At 36.1% G+C, this 14,704-nt stretch overlaps 1 long non-coding RNA gene across 3 annotated transcripts in view; it reads right to left on the reverse strand.

Moving 5' to 3' along the window:
* LOC140328834 (uncharacterized) overlaps positions 1–14,704 on the reverse strand; it is a 55,312-nt gene that overhangs the window by 35,683 nt on the left and 4,925 nt on the right. For 2 of the 3 annotated variants that reach the window (XR_011920356.1, XR_011920355.1), the window contains exons 3-4: positions 14,259–14,352; positions 10,541–12,242 (exon numbers count right to left, since the gene is read on the reverse strand). This is a non-coding gene — a long non-coding RNA (uncharacterized lncRNA). Of the gene's footprint in view, positions 1–10,540; positions 12,243–14,258; positions 14,353–14,704 lie in introns of those variants that run through there. The other variant, XR_011920357.1, reaches the window with a different exon arrangement.

A 14,704-nucleotide genomic window follows, 5' to 3' on the forward strand; every position in this document is an offset into this window, starting at 1 on the left:
AGTCTGCCATGAGGAAAAAAGTTTCTCTCTTGTCTGATTTAAGGTGCCATACCCAAAAGAAGTCAATATGTTTTCCTCCACATATTGATGTCTTCTCATGATTCATAGCCAGCCAGTATTCAAGGTAAACTTACCACAGCCCTCCCGGACAGAGGTAATTGTGCTTTCTGCAACAACGGTGTATGCGGAATAAATTATTTTGAAAACAATAAACAGGGCAGTTTTGTTGTTAATTAAAATAAAATATTGTCCTGTATTTTATTTTTTTTTTACTTTTCAAGGAAACAAAGTTCTAGACTTAGCGATTTGTAAGACAATATGGGAATTTATTATATCTTTTTTTTGGACCCATATATAGATCTCTTATTATTAACTCCACTTTGGTTTGACTCCGAAGGGAAATCTATCAATTTTAAGAACACTCCTATGTGACTGAATAATGTGTAGACTGTGACCGTTGTAAAGTCTGAAGTAGAGATCAGTTTATATGATTTGAGAGGGTCATGGGTCCTTTTACTTGAGCCTTTGTGTTTGCTTAGTGATGTAATAGTTTGCTGGCTAAACAGCTTATAAGGTTGTTCTCAGCAAAACTATGGTCATTTTACCAATTCAACTATTTACTGCTGTAATTGAGGGGGTGCATTGGTGTTTATTAACTAGTCTTCCACCAGTGTTTACTTTATGGGCACGTGAGCAACCTTTGAACGGACTGGTCTTTACGTGTTCCAACTTTCCTGTTTTACCTGACACATTTACTGCATGGTATGAATGGCCATTTCATTGTATACCTTGTCTAGAACTGATTTTTCATTTTTTTCCCACAAACTCCTATCTGTTTACTGTCTACACACATCAAGGTATACTTTTTAAAGCATAGAAATCTTTATGTAGTGCCAGTTTTTAAGCTTTTAGTCACTACAATGCAATCCAGCGAATGTGCACAAAACTGTGGTAAACACTGTCAACTACCTGTGGGGCAAATTTCCAGCAGATGTGTAATAAACCGACAAGTTGATCCGTTGTAATTTTTACTTCCTTAGAAGCACAACACATCTATTAAAGGGTGGTCTGTTGTATGGCCAAAAAAGTACTGCTTTTTAAAAAAATAAATAAGGGCAATCTTCACAATAGTGTGCGTCAATCGAGCAATATAACATAAAGAGCAATGCCTGATATTCCCACTTACACTTGGTGCTGTGGTGCATTTTTCCAATGCACTGCTGCACGCATTTCTGTCTAGTTTTGTGACCTTACTCCACTCAAAAGAACAGAACAATTTTATTTAAATACAGTAGGGTCATCCATTAGTTTTGAAATCCTGATTGCCAGGGAACAAAACCTCTTCCCTTTTTTTTTTTTATAAAAGATTTGATATGATGATTTCAAACCTGGAGAATAAAAAAAAGTGCCATTTTTGAATATGAGATTGCCCCTTACATACATAGTGCATGAATACAGTCACATCATAACTTTAAACTGTATTGCTGTGCTTGTCTTTACTGACACGAAGAACAATAGAAAATTCTTAGTACAGCTGAATAAAAATGCATCCAAAACCAATGTCCTCGGATTACATTTAGCAATAGCTAACACCGCACGGAACCTGCTACAGTCATGAAAAGTTGCAGCATTGCAAAATCCACTCTGACTAATATTAGTCTCTATGATCTGAGCAGTTAAAGGGCTTCCAATGACCACAATTTACCATGGGACAATAGCAGAGATTCTTCATAGCTGAGTATTTAGAATGCTATGTTACAGGGCTCTTACTTTATGGCTGTGAAGGAAATAATCAGGTTGTGATTATATACAATTTACACCTTTTTATGGTCATTCTAAACACATTTGGATTTTGTCTGGACAAACTTGCGCTTTGATGAATAAACATAGGTAAACAGGATGTGTGGGTACATGCTGGTCAATACATGCCAAAAGATTTATTTTTACATAAGCTTTTGTCCACACATCCTACAGCAAATGCAACATGTGCAGAGGGACAAAAGGCCCTGATTTGTGATACATCTTTGACCTCCCACTTTCAAAACTGGTTAACTAGAACTAATTGACTGCTCCCAAGGAGCAATTAGTGGATTTATTAAGCTAGCTTTGGCAGGTGTAAAAATCAGTTAGTGGTCTTTATCTAACTAGTTACCAATCTGCATATCTGCTATACTCCTGAGGATTACTTTATCTCACTAAAATCAAATTAGATCACTGAAGAAAATCACATTTTACCAGCAAATAGATAAAGAATACAAAACACCATCTTGTAAGATTATTGCCACATAAATACATTATTCGACTTCAAGGGTAACTTCCATGATAAATATATTCTGTAGCATACAGGATTAATATGTGTGATCATAATATGAATATATGAACATACTTTGTCTTTTAAACTTTTCTATTGATATGTTTTTTACATATATATGTGTATCAAGCAGCCTAGCAGAATTTACAGAGGTTGAGCACAAAGCATAACAATGCTAAGGGATCATGGAAACAAAATATAAGCATTTACACTCTAAACACAATAAGTACATGTATTCACCACAAACAGTTATCATAAAACATTATTTTTAATGTTCACAGCAAGTGTTGGAGTGAATGGGTGAATTGGTGGCACTATAGACAGATACAGGCAACTCACCGCTTGCAGCATCTGCCAAGTAGCCACAGTTACCTGCAGTTAGGAAGTGGTAACCAATCTGTTCCCAACCACCCAAGTGAACTTAGCCTTAAGGTTGCCATAGACCTTACAGGATGATTAAACCTGCATGCTCAATCTAACCAGCTGAGGTTGTTGTGTTACAGATTTGTGCAAAAGCATGATCATTCAGATTGCCCAAATGGCACAGCATACTTTATAGAACAGTTTACTGCTCCACAGATGTTAGTTATTTTAATTTTCTGTGTTCTGCTTATTCTGTTTTTGTCTACAGTAAAATATTTAAAGACATACAAATCAGTATTAATCTATATTTCTTCCTGTTTCCAGTTGTCCTGGATGTTATTTGTTTGTATATAGATATTACACGAGAATTCTAACAGAACTAACAATTCAGGTTTAGATACATCAGGAAGAAGCAATTACAGGCAGATACTGCTCAGGAATGCCAGAAAATATATTTTACTTCCATGGATTTCACACTGTCCATAAATAACAATCTAATGCTATGCTATTCTTTGTACGATCTATCCAATAAAAATATTAAACAGGGAGAATGATAACGACTTTAGAATTCAGAAACAGGAGGGCAGAACTGGGTATCTCTTCTCTGTAATGAACACAAAGGTAGCATAGGTTGTATTAATGACGTGGCACCTGTTCCTTAGGAGCCCATTGTGCCAAACTAGCCAAACAGTGTACAGCTAAATAGCTCCAATTTGTCCTCCAGACAAGTCAAATGTACAGCTCCCTTGTGGTAACAAGATGTGCACCGTACACACCTGCTCTCTGACTGCCTAGCACAACTGGTGTTGCAGATGGATATTGCTTGTACACTTCCTTTGACCTAAAGGGAAGAGTACTTGCATAAGCTTACATACTTTGTAAGGGCTATACATCTTGGGGTAGGTTTGTTAGCTGATGGCTGGGGGTAGTCAGGATTGGGGACTTATAGTACATAAGGTAACAAGGTATGTTAAGGGGGTTGTAGGAGCTAGGAATATTAAACTTGAAGCAGTAGGTATTGGTTAAAATTCAATGGCTCTGACTCATGTTAGGCAATGTCACTAAATCTCATAGCTAAACTTTACAAAAACAGCTTTCCTTTATAATACACATTAAACACTTAACTACCTGCAGCCAAAGCAACAATTGAAAAACATGTATTTACCATGATTCTAATATATGCAGATGCACATTTAACCTGTTTTCCTTCATTTTGAGAGGTGCTGGAGAGATGTATTTTGGCTGCTATCAGTTTAGCTGAATAAAGCTAAAATTACAGACAGCTGTTTGTGATGTATGTCTCCATAGCTTTAGAACTAGACAAGGAGATTTGTATTTCCTGTTTTAATTAAAGAGGACTTTCTCAGTACAAGAATAAAAGATGATTCTTGTCCCTAAAGCAACACATCTGTTTTGCATAAGTGTATTATAAGTGTGAGAAATTGCTCAAGGATGATCAGTACAGTGCGTGATTCCACCCCACAGACTACCAAAGCTTGTTTTCTGCATCGGACTTATGGATCTCACGAATGTTTGTCCTCTACTAGAAACAATATGGTAATCTCCAGGGGATTGTTTACATAAGGCTTCATAATGTAGCATTTTATCAAATGTTGTTTGCTTTCTTTAAGTCACTGCTTGCTATATTTATGGCTGCAAAATGTCACTGGGCAATTTAGGCATAACATATCGTCTCTGGTAAGAATAAATGTCTACCATTTCGACAAACTGCAAAACCTATTATGGCACTTTAGCTTAAAAGTAACAGAAGAGTGTAGTAGCAGAAAGTTAATTGACATTCAGCAAAAGCAGTGCTAAGATGGTGGAACATCTATAAACCTAAATGTCACTTTTAGGCAGACAGCCAGTATAACGAGAACCCCTGTATTGCTGCACCCAGAGGTGCAAGTGGCTAACTCCCCTAACTCTTATTTGACACTGAAGGTGCTCAATAATTGGTCCAGCAATGTGATAAAGGTGGGGGTAGTAAATTCTCAGTCATGAATAGGATCTGATCAGAGTGGTTTGGAGCTAAAACAATGTTTTTTTCTTAGGGCTATGTACATGTCAAATTTCTGTTGCTGGAAACGATCTTTTGTGATTGATTCCAGTGACAGATGAACGAATGAATACTGTAGACACACTTCCTTTCTGTTCTATAAAGAAGAGGGGTGAAGGACAAGCGAATGGCTCCCCACTGTGCTCTCCTCCTTTGACATACATAACGGTCATTCCCGAATTCCCGTATTTTCCGTCATGCTCAACGTGTGTGCGAAGCCTAACTGGCAGGTAAAAAGATTGATAAAGAAGCAAAGGAAAAGCAGGCATTAAAGCAAATCTGTTTCTATATCCTATAACGAGAAAGTATAGTTTTTTTTTTAAATCCCACATTATGAACATGTACCCATGAAAGCCTAAAGTATTTATGATTTATGTTTTTTAAATTCCCTTAGATCACCCTTCCAACACACATACTCCAACACACAAGACAGCAGAATCTGCTTTTTACACGCCATCAAACCATTAAATCAATGGAAAAAGACTGAAATGGTAATAACTAAAACTTGCCTACTTGTTAAAAAAGTTTAACTTAAATGTTAAATCCTACAATTAATTACAGGCACAAATCCCCACATTCCAAATGCTTATGTGAACACTAGTATTCTTCCTGACAATGATGTATGTTCGTGTCTGCACTCTGATGTGCTTAGGCCAAGGCATAGAAAGGTGAAAATGGGGATAATAGCTACCACTGTCTGCATTTGGAAAGTCAGAGGAAATAACAGCAAGAGAACGCAAATGAAGATGGATGATTTACAAAAGGATGGAAGTGATATGTCCTGAGGAGTGGCAGATATGGACGAATGGCTCCTATTCGGCCTGAACTGTTTCTTCTCCCTGTGCTGTTTTGAAAGGGCAAGGTTTCAGAAAAGTGCTTCCTGGTGCTGACCGATGCGCACAACTTTGTAAACTGCAGCACAGGGTCAGATCCAGGTCATCATGAGAAACGTGACAATGTAATAGGTAGCTAGTTTAGATCAGAATTTTACAAATTGAATTGTATTATTTTTTGCCTGATTTTCGAAAAACTGCTGGAATTCAGCAAACAATAACACACATAACACATCAAATATTGAACATTAATCAACAATCACCCAACTTCAAACGTGTTGCAGTGTGGAAATTACAGCAATGTTTTAATACATTGCTGCATATTACCTATAGCAGTGTCATACATACTCCAGGCAATTGGCAATGCATTATATACAGTTATAAACATCAATATAATATATATGATATATGCACAGCAATAATGAATGCTAAGAAAAGACATCTACACTGTGATGACCTGTTCGATGTAAGATAGTTATTATCAGGACCAAATAACATTCCTCTGGGATGTTACCAAGGATTGTCAGAAAAAAAGTTACATTTTTAACATTTTAAATGCAGCATGGAGCAAAGCATAAATGTCTACAACCGTTATAATTTTACTATTCCTGTGATCTGGTTTTTAAAAGCTCAGAAAAACAAGTTTAGTAGCTATTGGTCACAGGGTCTCCACAACTAATATATATTGCCTTTTTTTTTGTGTTCCGGAAGCATTAGTGCAACTTTACTGAAATTGTAATTAGGATAACAGAAAAAGACAAGAGACGAAGCGTAGGATATCTTTGATTAAAAATAGCTTCAAGTGAGTAAAGTTCAAACATCAAAGCACTTCATATGGGGTATGATGCCCGGTCTCTAATTTTGCCTAATATCCAGCATCTGGTGCAGACTGGCTTGTGGTATGGCAGAGACTAAGAGGAAGTACATTACTCATAGATGAAAGGAGGAAAATCACTGTCCTCACTAAAAATAGTTTTTTTGCCAGCCAGTATCAGTTGGACATATGATTAAACAGTAGTTGTCTGGGATCGGTAAGGAGACAATAATTAACCACAACTGTTTCCTTTCTATGGCCAGACCCAGGTGATGAAAGTTAAGTGTTCTGTCACTCAGATAGGGTACTGAAAGCTGTTTTCCTGTATGTCCTCCCTGACTCGTCCTCAAAATTTAGATTTCTTGGCGTGCCAAGTTGTGGACAGACAAAAAGCAGGCCTCTACAGCTCACAGTGGTTTAGCAGTAGGGAGGCCTGTGTACCCAATGCAAATGAACAGGTCTATTCCATTGAAGCAACAACATATTAAAAGGGATGGAAGGGAGTTAGTGGCTTGAACTAGAGCCCCTGGATTCCACCTATGACAGGTCATGGAATTAGAAATGACAAGAATATCCCCTTCCCCATGGGAAGTAAAAATTCATATAATTTTAAAAAGACTTAGTGAACAACAAAGTTGTTAGTGAATTTATCGCCTTTGCATTATTTGTTTAAAGGATATTCTGGAAATACTAACAAATAGAAAAACAATATACATTTTATTTATTTTTGTTATGTAATATTTTATTTTGAATTTCTGTCAAATGTGGTTTTCAAGTTTCTAGTCTTCTAAACAGAACCCTGAAGGTTATTGTAATAGATTTATAACAAATATTAGTCAATACAGTGATCCTATCGCACTGGTAATAAACTATTATTCATCTTAACCTGTAGATGTGGAACTGAAGTGATACCTATACGAATTATTTAGGCAGAATCCCTACACATTTTAAAAAAAAAATCTTACTAAATACCTTCCTATAGTTTCCTATTTAGCCCGGCATTTTCAAGCATATTCGAACAGAAATTACATCCTTGTTTTTAGTGATAAATCTGTCTGCATACATAACTTACAAAATGTTATACATTTAAGAGGGTCGGTATCAAAACAGATCATTTGAACTTTTGTTAGTGTTTACACCTAGAAATTATTAAGATAAAACAGTATAACTTTTTTTTCCTGAGAACATAAGGGATATTCTAAATAGTATGGTAAGGAGTTAATAAACCATGTTATAAGAGAATAACATAAGTGATCTTGAAAATTCTTGTTGAAGCTTTCTATATTTAAGATTTCAGTTTCCAAAATCAAAGAGCCTTCCTAATAATCCTAATGGATTGACTTCCAAAATTCTTTGGATTTGCTAGTCTGGTCTCTCCCTGTGGCTTAGCCAGATCCCTGCACATAGATTTTCAGGGTTATATACTATAATTCCACTTAGGCCAGCTGTAAACTTGTGGGTAGATTTTAATGCACCGTTTTATGGAGGATCCTTCATTGATAATGCTGAGACACACTTACGTCAAAAGCTGAGCAAGCAGGCAGCCCTTTTAAATTAGTTGCTTGTGCGGCTTTGAAAACGGCCTCCATCCTAACAATGCTTTGTCTGTGGTATCAGCTTGCTCCTCATTTAGAAGGGCAAATAAAGAGTGATTCTGTGGTTTGTCATTAATGGCATCACAATCGGGTAGGGGGTTTTGTTCTTAAATGGGGGCTTTGTCTTATCCCTGCTGTGTAAGCCCCAACCAAGCACTCCTCACCTGTCATAACTGTCATACATTTAATTCATCATGCTGCCTAGTCACAAGCCATGCGCTGATACCATCGCAAGAAGATAGGGAGATGGAGAGAGATTCATATAACTTTAGCGATCAAAAGAAGCTTACAAAGCAAATAAGATTTTAATGAAGAAAGGCCAGAGAAGATGTTGCTTCTTTTTCAAATGACAAAATATTTCATCTATAGCATTAATATTTTTTCGTATAAATAGCTAAGGATTGTGAATGAATTTTAGTTAAATAATATATTTTCCCTGTTGGGAAATATTTACTTCATAATAATTATATAGGCTAATTGGTTATAAACTATTCTTTTAACCAAGAATTTAGGATACATATGTAGCAATAGGCAGTAATGAATAAATATTTAGACTAATGAATCTTTAAGTATTTTATTTGATAGTTGCACTTTATGATATGGGCACAAGGATATTTATTTATTATCACATGCTTTAAAATTACATATATACATCTTGAAGAGTAGTGATGCCTAATAAACAACAGAAATAAAAAACTGGCATTTAACTGAAAAATAACGCCTGAATCCTGCCCTCCTCATTGCAACGTGTGAGGTCTCCAGAATATTTTCATATAAGGCTAGTTTCACAGGCTTAGCTTATGATGCCCACCCCCTGGCAGCCAGTATGTCATTCTCCTGGGTATGGGTCTATGTTTTGATAGTATTTATTTGTGTAGCCATATGGATGCCCATCGTTCATGCCATTCATGGGGGGCAGTACAAAATCTGCTGTATCCCAGCAACTGTATTTTGGCTAATTGTAATACTAATTATATAGTCCTGTTGATTGAGAGGGGAAAGAACACATTGCGACAGGAGAATGAATAAAATATATACAGTTACACTTGTTAAAAATTCATATGTAACACTGCAGCTGTGTGCAAAACGAATGTCCTGTCCTTTTCAAATGTCCCTAATTTCCCTAGTTATTAGTCTAATATTCGTAGGGATCCTATAGTTGTAGGTAAAAATATACATTTTCCTGTAGAAACCGCAAGCTTTTTTTTACAGATACTGTATTATATTTATTGTATTATTGAAGAAATTCCTTGTCTACATAAAACACTATAGAGGAGTTTCGTTAAAAAATGAAAGATTGCTAAGGTGTAGCTGAGTGGATGTCTAATTATCTATATGATTCAGGGATAAACATTCCAATGTGATCCATTTCGAGGACATGTAGTCAGTTTCAGTACATTTCTAGGGCTAATAGTCAGCCCATTGTAAAACTGGCCATAAATCATAAGGAATGGTCAGAGGCAGGTTCTATCCTCTGTGTGAACAGAGATTTTTTTCCTAATTAGTGCATAACCATGCCTGCAAAAGCAAACAACCATGTTGTCACAGTACTTTAAAAACCAGCTCTATTTTGTAGGGACAACTACAGCAATGTACAAAAAATCCAAAAAAATTGGTCTATGGGAAGTTCTCCAACACCCATTGAGGTGCAGAAGCGGACTTTAGATCTCATACATGGACACCTCTAAGATTTGCACCCATGGGATCAAGAGGCAGCCTTTATCCTTTTTCCTTATCTCAACAACAAATCCCTAGTCCTTTATCTTGAAATGGAAAAAATTTTCATTAGAATATACCTACAAGTTGAAATATGGCAAATTGTACAAGCTGTGTAATATATATATTTATATTTACTGAGGAAAAGATATGGGCAGTCTAATGACGCCCACAGACTTGGGAGAATAGGCACATTTGAAGGCACAAATCAAGCACCCTCAGGAAAAATACTTCAGTGGCTGATTTATAGACATGATTTTAGGGTGTACCTTAGCACTGGAAATTTATTCTCAGTTGTTCCTTATGAATTTTTGTTATCCCAAGATGTGTAGTTGCCAAACAAACAAATAAAGAGTCATATACAGGCTTCCTGGACTGCACAATGGTTTTCTGGACATCTGAGCTTTGCAGTGCTGGAGCCCTGGGTTTGCATGCTCTACATAACATTGTGCGAGTTGCCTATCAGAGTTTTCATTTTCTTCTAAACACATAAAACTTTGTTATTTGGCTGTAGCAAGGGATTTGAAGATTAAATATGAGGGTCAGACTAAAGCCCAGTACACATGAGCAAATCAGCTGTCAATTCTGCATTGGAGGGAGCTATGTGATTTTCCGAATGGTATCATTCAGAAGTCCCAAAACACTGAACTCATGGTAAGATAATCTGTCCTTTTTAATAGCTTTTCCAAAGCCTAAAAATTAAATTTGCCTAACAATTGTTTGGTTTCTGATTTTCCTTCATTATCCCTTCAGACTTTATTAGATAGAAAATCAGATCAGAATTTAAAAACAGTCAGGTTAGAAAAAGAGGCAGAGGGTGAAAGAACAATTTGCCTAAAATGAATTAACCCTAAATTCTTCAGGAAAAATACAGTTTTAGACCATTTGTTAAAATGCTAAAAAGAGTTTGATATTTTGAGCTACTGCTATCTATTGAACTTTTGATTTATGCTTTGAGATACATGTGCAGTTGATTGGTCACTCATCAATTTCGATTTGGGCTTCCAGGGTTTGAGGAAATGTTTTCCAATGTAAACAAGCACAAGACTGTTGCAGTGTGTTAGTGTTTTCACAGCAGCAAAATAAACGTCAGCAGAAGTGCCAGACTAGGTGAGAATATCCCTCCCCTCTTGGTTAATGGGGTGTAAATGTCTTCATGGGTCTTAATGGGGTGTGAACATGCATCACTCATTACATTGCACTGATTGACTAATAAATACATTCACATCTACTTTACATCTCACCTCTTAATTTAACTGTATTTATTGACTGTGTACAATACACATCAAATCAATGTGTGACTATTCGTATACAATTCTCTCCTACAAAGACATATCTGCGGCTTTTTAAATCCATCTTACAGTGACAACAAATGTTTATGAAAACTTTTAATATCAAAAACAGCCCCACTTCTTCATCATAACAGACACAAAAGGACAAAGATAATTTAATGTCTACATTGTAACATATTGAGACGGGGAAAGGGGGAGGGGGGTAGAAATTGGTTTACCTATGGTTTACTATTAAATTAAGCATGTATCTTTTATACCAATCTGTTTATTAGCCTTTAAGTTCTTCTATGTCAGTGCAAACATAAGGCAATATGAAACAGAACTCACCCTTACTGCTCTAAATCCATAAAAATTTAGCATTTGGTAGCTTTTTATAATATTACAAGTATCACCTATTGATTGCCCTTAAATACCTTATGCCTATGTTCCAGTTCAGTACTCCACTATGTGCAAATACAATAGTCATCGTGTCAAGTGGAATATAAAACAATACTAAAAGAAGCACAAAGACCTAAAGAGCAGGCAAAAATTTCTCCTTCTGTAATGATGTACTTATGTGAATATATTTAGCTAGGTTCTTGTTACTGCGGTGGTTATAGTTCACTTTGTCCTGTTCACTTTAGAAAAGATTAAGAACTTTTTTAAAAGCATGTTGAATATTAAGAGAGCTGAGCTAGAGTGGAGAGACTTGCTAAGAGTCTCCAAAGACGCGTGCCAAGCACGTGGAAGGTAAATCCCCTAATTCAGTCTATTCTTCCAGCATTCTCTGGCTGCTCGCCAAGCTAAATATTTCTGCTGGAAAAATGCACTCTAGTGAGCTGTGCTCTCCAACTGCAGCTGGGATTGAGGGGGCTTTCCTTCCAGCCAGAACACTTTTGTGTCATCTTGTGTGTTCCCAGCATATTAGATCATTGCTTAAGCACACAAGAGGCAGCATCAAAAAGCTGTACTGACCGGCCTCCTTCTAATATAAAATATATCCTGTGAATTTTAACCACGTCTTGTTCTGAATGTAAGACAAAAATGTGAGACAAGTTTCTTGTTGTAATATATTTTAAGCTGATGTAATGCTGGTAAAAAGGTTTTAAGAATTTATTCTTTAATGTTTGTGATTTCATATATATATATATATATACTCACGAACATGGGAATTGGAAAACTGATTTGAAAGAAAATAGTAGGTGATTATTTTGGCATGATGGCTACTGGTTATTCGGAGATCTTGGGATGTCTTCCTGCTCTCCTCCTCAATCCCATACCTAAAAAAAAAAAACACAAACACATCCAGACACTCTGAGAACTAAAACCTATAGAAAATGTCAATGAAGAACTAGAGACAGAACCCAGCGTTTTAACCATGATTTAAGTTGTATTATTAATCTTTATGCCTCAATAGTTCTTTTTTTTAATAGAGCAAGCGTTTTGGCAGATGATAAATAATTTAGTGATTCATAATTGGATTATGATAATGAACCCAGAATGAAAAAGAAAAACAAACTGGTAAAATCACTTTGAGCTCCCACCACCCTGTCATCTTCTGCTGGGATTTCCTGTCTGTCTGCCACCTTGAATCTGTTGAATGTCCTTCAGATAAATCAATTATAAGGGCTTTAATATTTGGGTGATTGGACACAACATATGGGCAGCCTTGGCTTGTGCCTTGTGGTGTGTGCACTTAATTGAAAAGATTAATAGAGGTGTTTCTTTAATAAAGGACGCTAGTGGAGGGTGCAGGGAGTGTGCTCTTAAATTGACATGACGCTGGCTTATTCCTAATGATAATCCATCCTTTTTCAGAACTCTTTATTAATGATATGAAATAGGACGTTATCAAAGATCATTTTATTTGACAGCATTTCTAACACACTCAGATTTCAGTGTCAAATTACTATTTGCACACAGCGGTTAAGTGAGATTTTAAATCCTACCCACTCTAGCTTCAATTTAAAAAAAAGATAATTGCAAACTCGTCTTCAGAAAATATTAGGAACCAGAAATGTTTTACTATACCATTAATTTTGTGTTGCCAGATTCCAAATTTTTCCCAAAAGGCCCTCTTCTACAAATTTCTTACCCAAGCATGAAAATATCATTAATCTGAATCAAACTTGAGAAAACTATTAGCAGGCCATGACTAATATAAGAAAGGAGGCATGTCCAGACAATACAGCCAAATGAGAGATTATTTATATCCAGTAGTCTGTGAAGTGACAACCTCTATATTATACTATGGTGGTAAATTAAACCACAGGGCAGATGAATACATTTTTTTGCTCAAGATTTGTGCGTTAGTCAATTTGAAAGCTTATTTAGGATGAAGATTCAATACTTTTCCCCCACATGCATGAAGGCTAAATCTATCTGCCTGAAGCAAGTTCAAAATTTCATGGCATGCCAATTATAAAAATGCAGGGTAAATGTAGTACACACAGGTCAATTTTCACCTTTTGATGCAATCACTGATCTGATAAAATAATTGGATTGGCCAGAAGTGTCAATACTTTAAACAACAGAGCAATCTTAAGCAACTGTTTCTTGGTTCTCAATTGGACATGGAGTGATCAGACGTGATGGTAAATATTGATGAAAAGTACACAAGTTTTATAGCGTATATGAACAATCAAGTAAAAGTCTGGCTGGAACTGCCCATCAATTACAGCTTTTTCAGAATGGTCATATTTGTTTCCTCATCCCCACCCTCAATGATTGGTAGGGCAAAGCTTGTACATGTGTGCTGTATTTTGAGATCCTGCCACATTGGTAAATGGATCAGATTGGTCAGTCAATCACAAATTTCGCAGCAGATTTACTTGTGTGTGTTTGTAATAAATGGGGCATACCATTTCACATATGGAGGAAAGCAGATGCCTACTGGCCAAATGTTCTAGGGAAGAACATGTAATGTACAGTCTATGGTAAGCATTCAAAAGTTGATATTTCAATAAAGCGGATTATACAAATATTGCCAGCAGGGTGTGAAAAGAGGCTCTTCCAGATATGAACGTTTTGTCATATTTTCCATTCAGCTTTTCTCATAAACCAGAAAAGAATGGAAATAACCTAGTACTGCCCAATAAGCAGTAACAGGAAATAATTCCTCATGCACTGGAAAGCTGAAGTGCAAACTCAGTGAAGGGAACATCATACCTGGTTTTTACTGTTCATTTCTGAATGATTTAAAATCTGTGCTTATGACAGGTTTAAAACACGACCACATCAGTTTTAACATTAAAAAATTACTAAATAGTGTAGAAATAAAAAAAAAAATACAATACCTATTATTTACATTCACATGTAGCGTAATTCTTCAGGGTCCTTCGGTTTGCTTTCCAGCATGCTTGCAGAGATCGTTCCATATATGTCCAGCTTCTGAAAGGCAAATCATATCAGTTATCACCAAACCACAGCAAATTATATATATTTTTTAAATATTGCACAGATTAGAGCAATTTTTAAAACAATCTTCTTTATATAAATATATCCTGACAAAGGTATGCTGTTCCAGAGCCAGCTTCAGCCCACTAAAAAAAAAATCAAGTTGGTCAAATTAGTTTTATTAGTAATTGGGTTCTAGTTTCTCCTAAAGAGTTTACTGCACATAAAGTCTTTTTGGTTTTTGTGGTCTTCAGAAAAAAAAAAAGAGTCTAGCTGCACCTTTGTGGTCCAGAGTTCATGTTTATCAAGCAAGGGTGAGTAGAGATTGTATGTGTACACTAGCCAT

The sequence above is a fragment of the Pyxicephalus adspersus genome, chromosome 4 (genome assembly GCF_032062135.1).
Source record: "Pyxicephalus adspersus chromosome 4, UCB_Pads_2.0, whole genome shotgun sequence".
Lineage (NCBI taxonomy): Eukaryota > Metazoa > Chordata > Amphibia > Anura > Pyxicephalidae > Pyxicephalus > Pyxicephalus adspersus.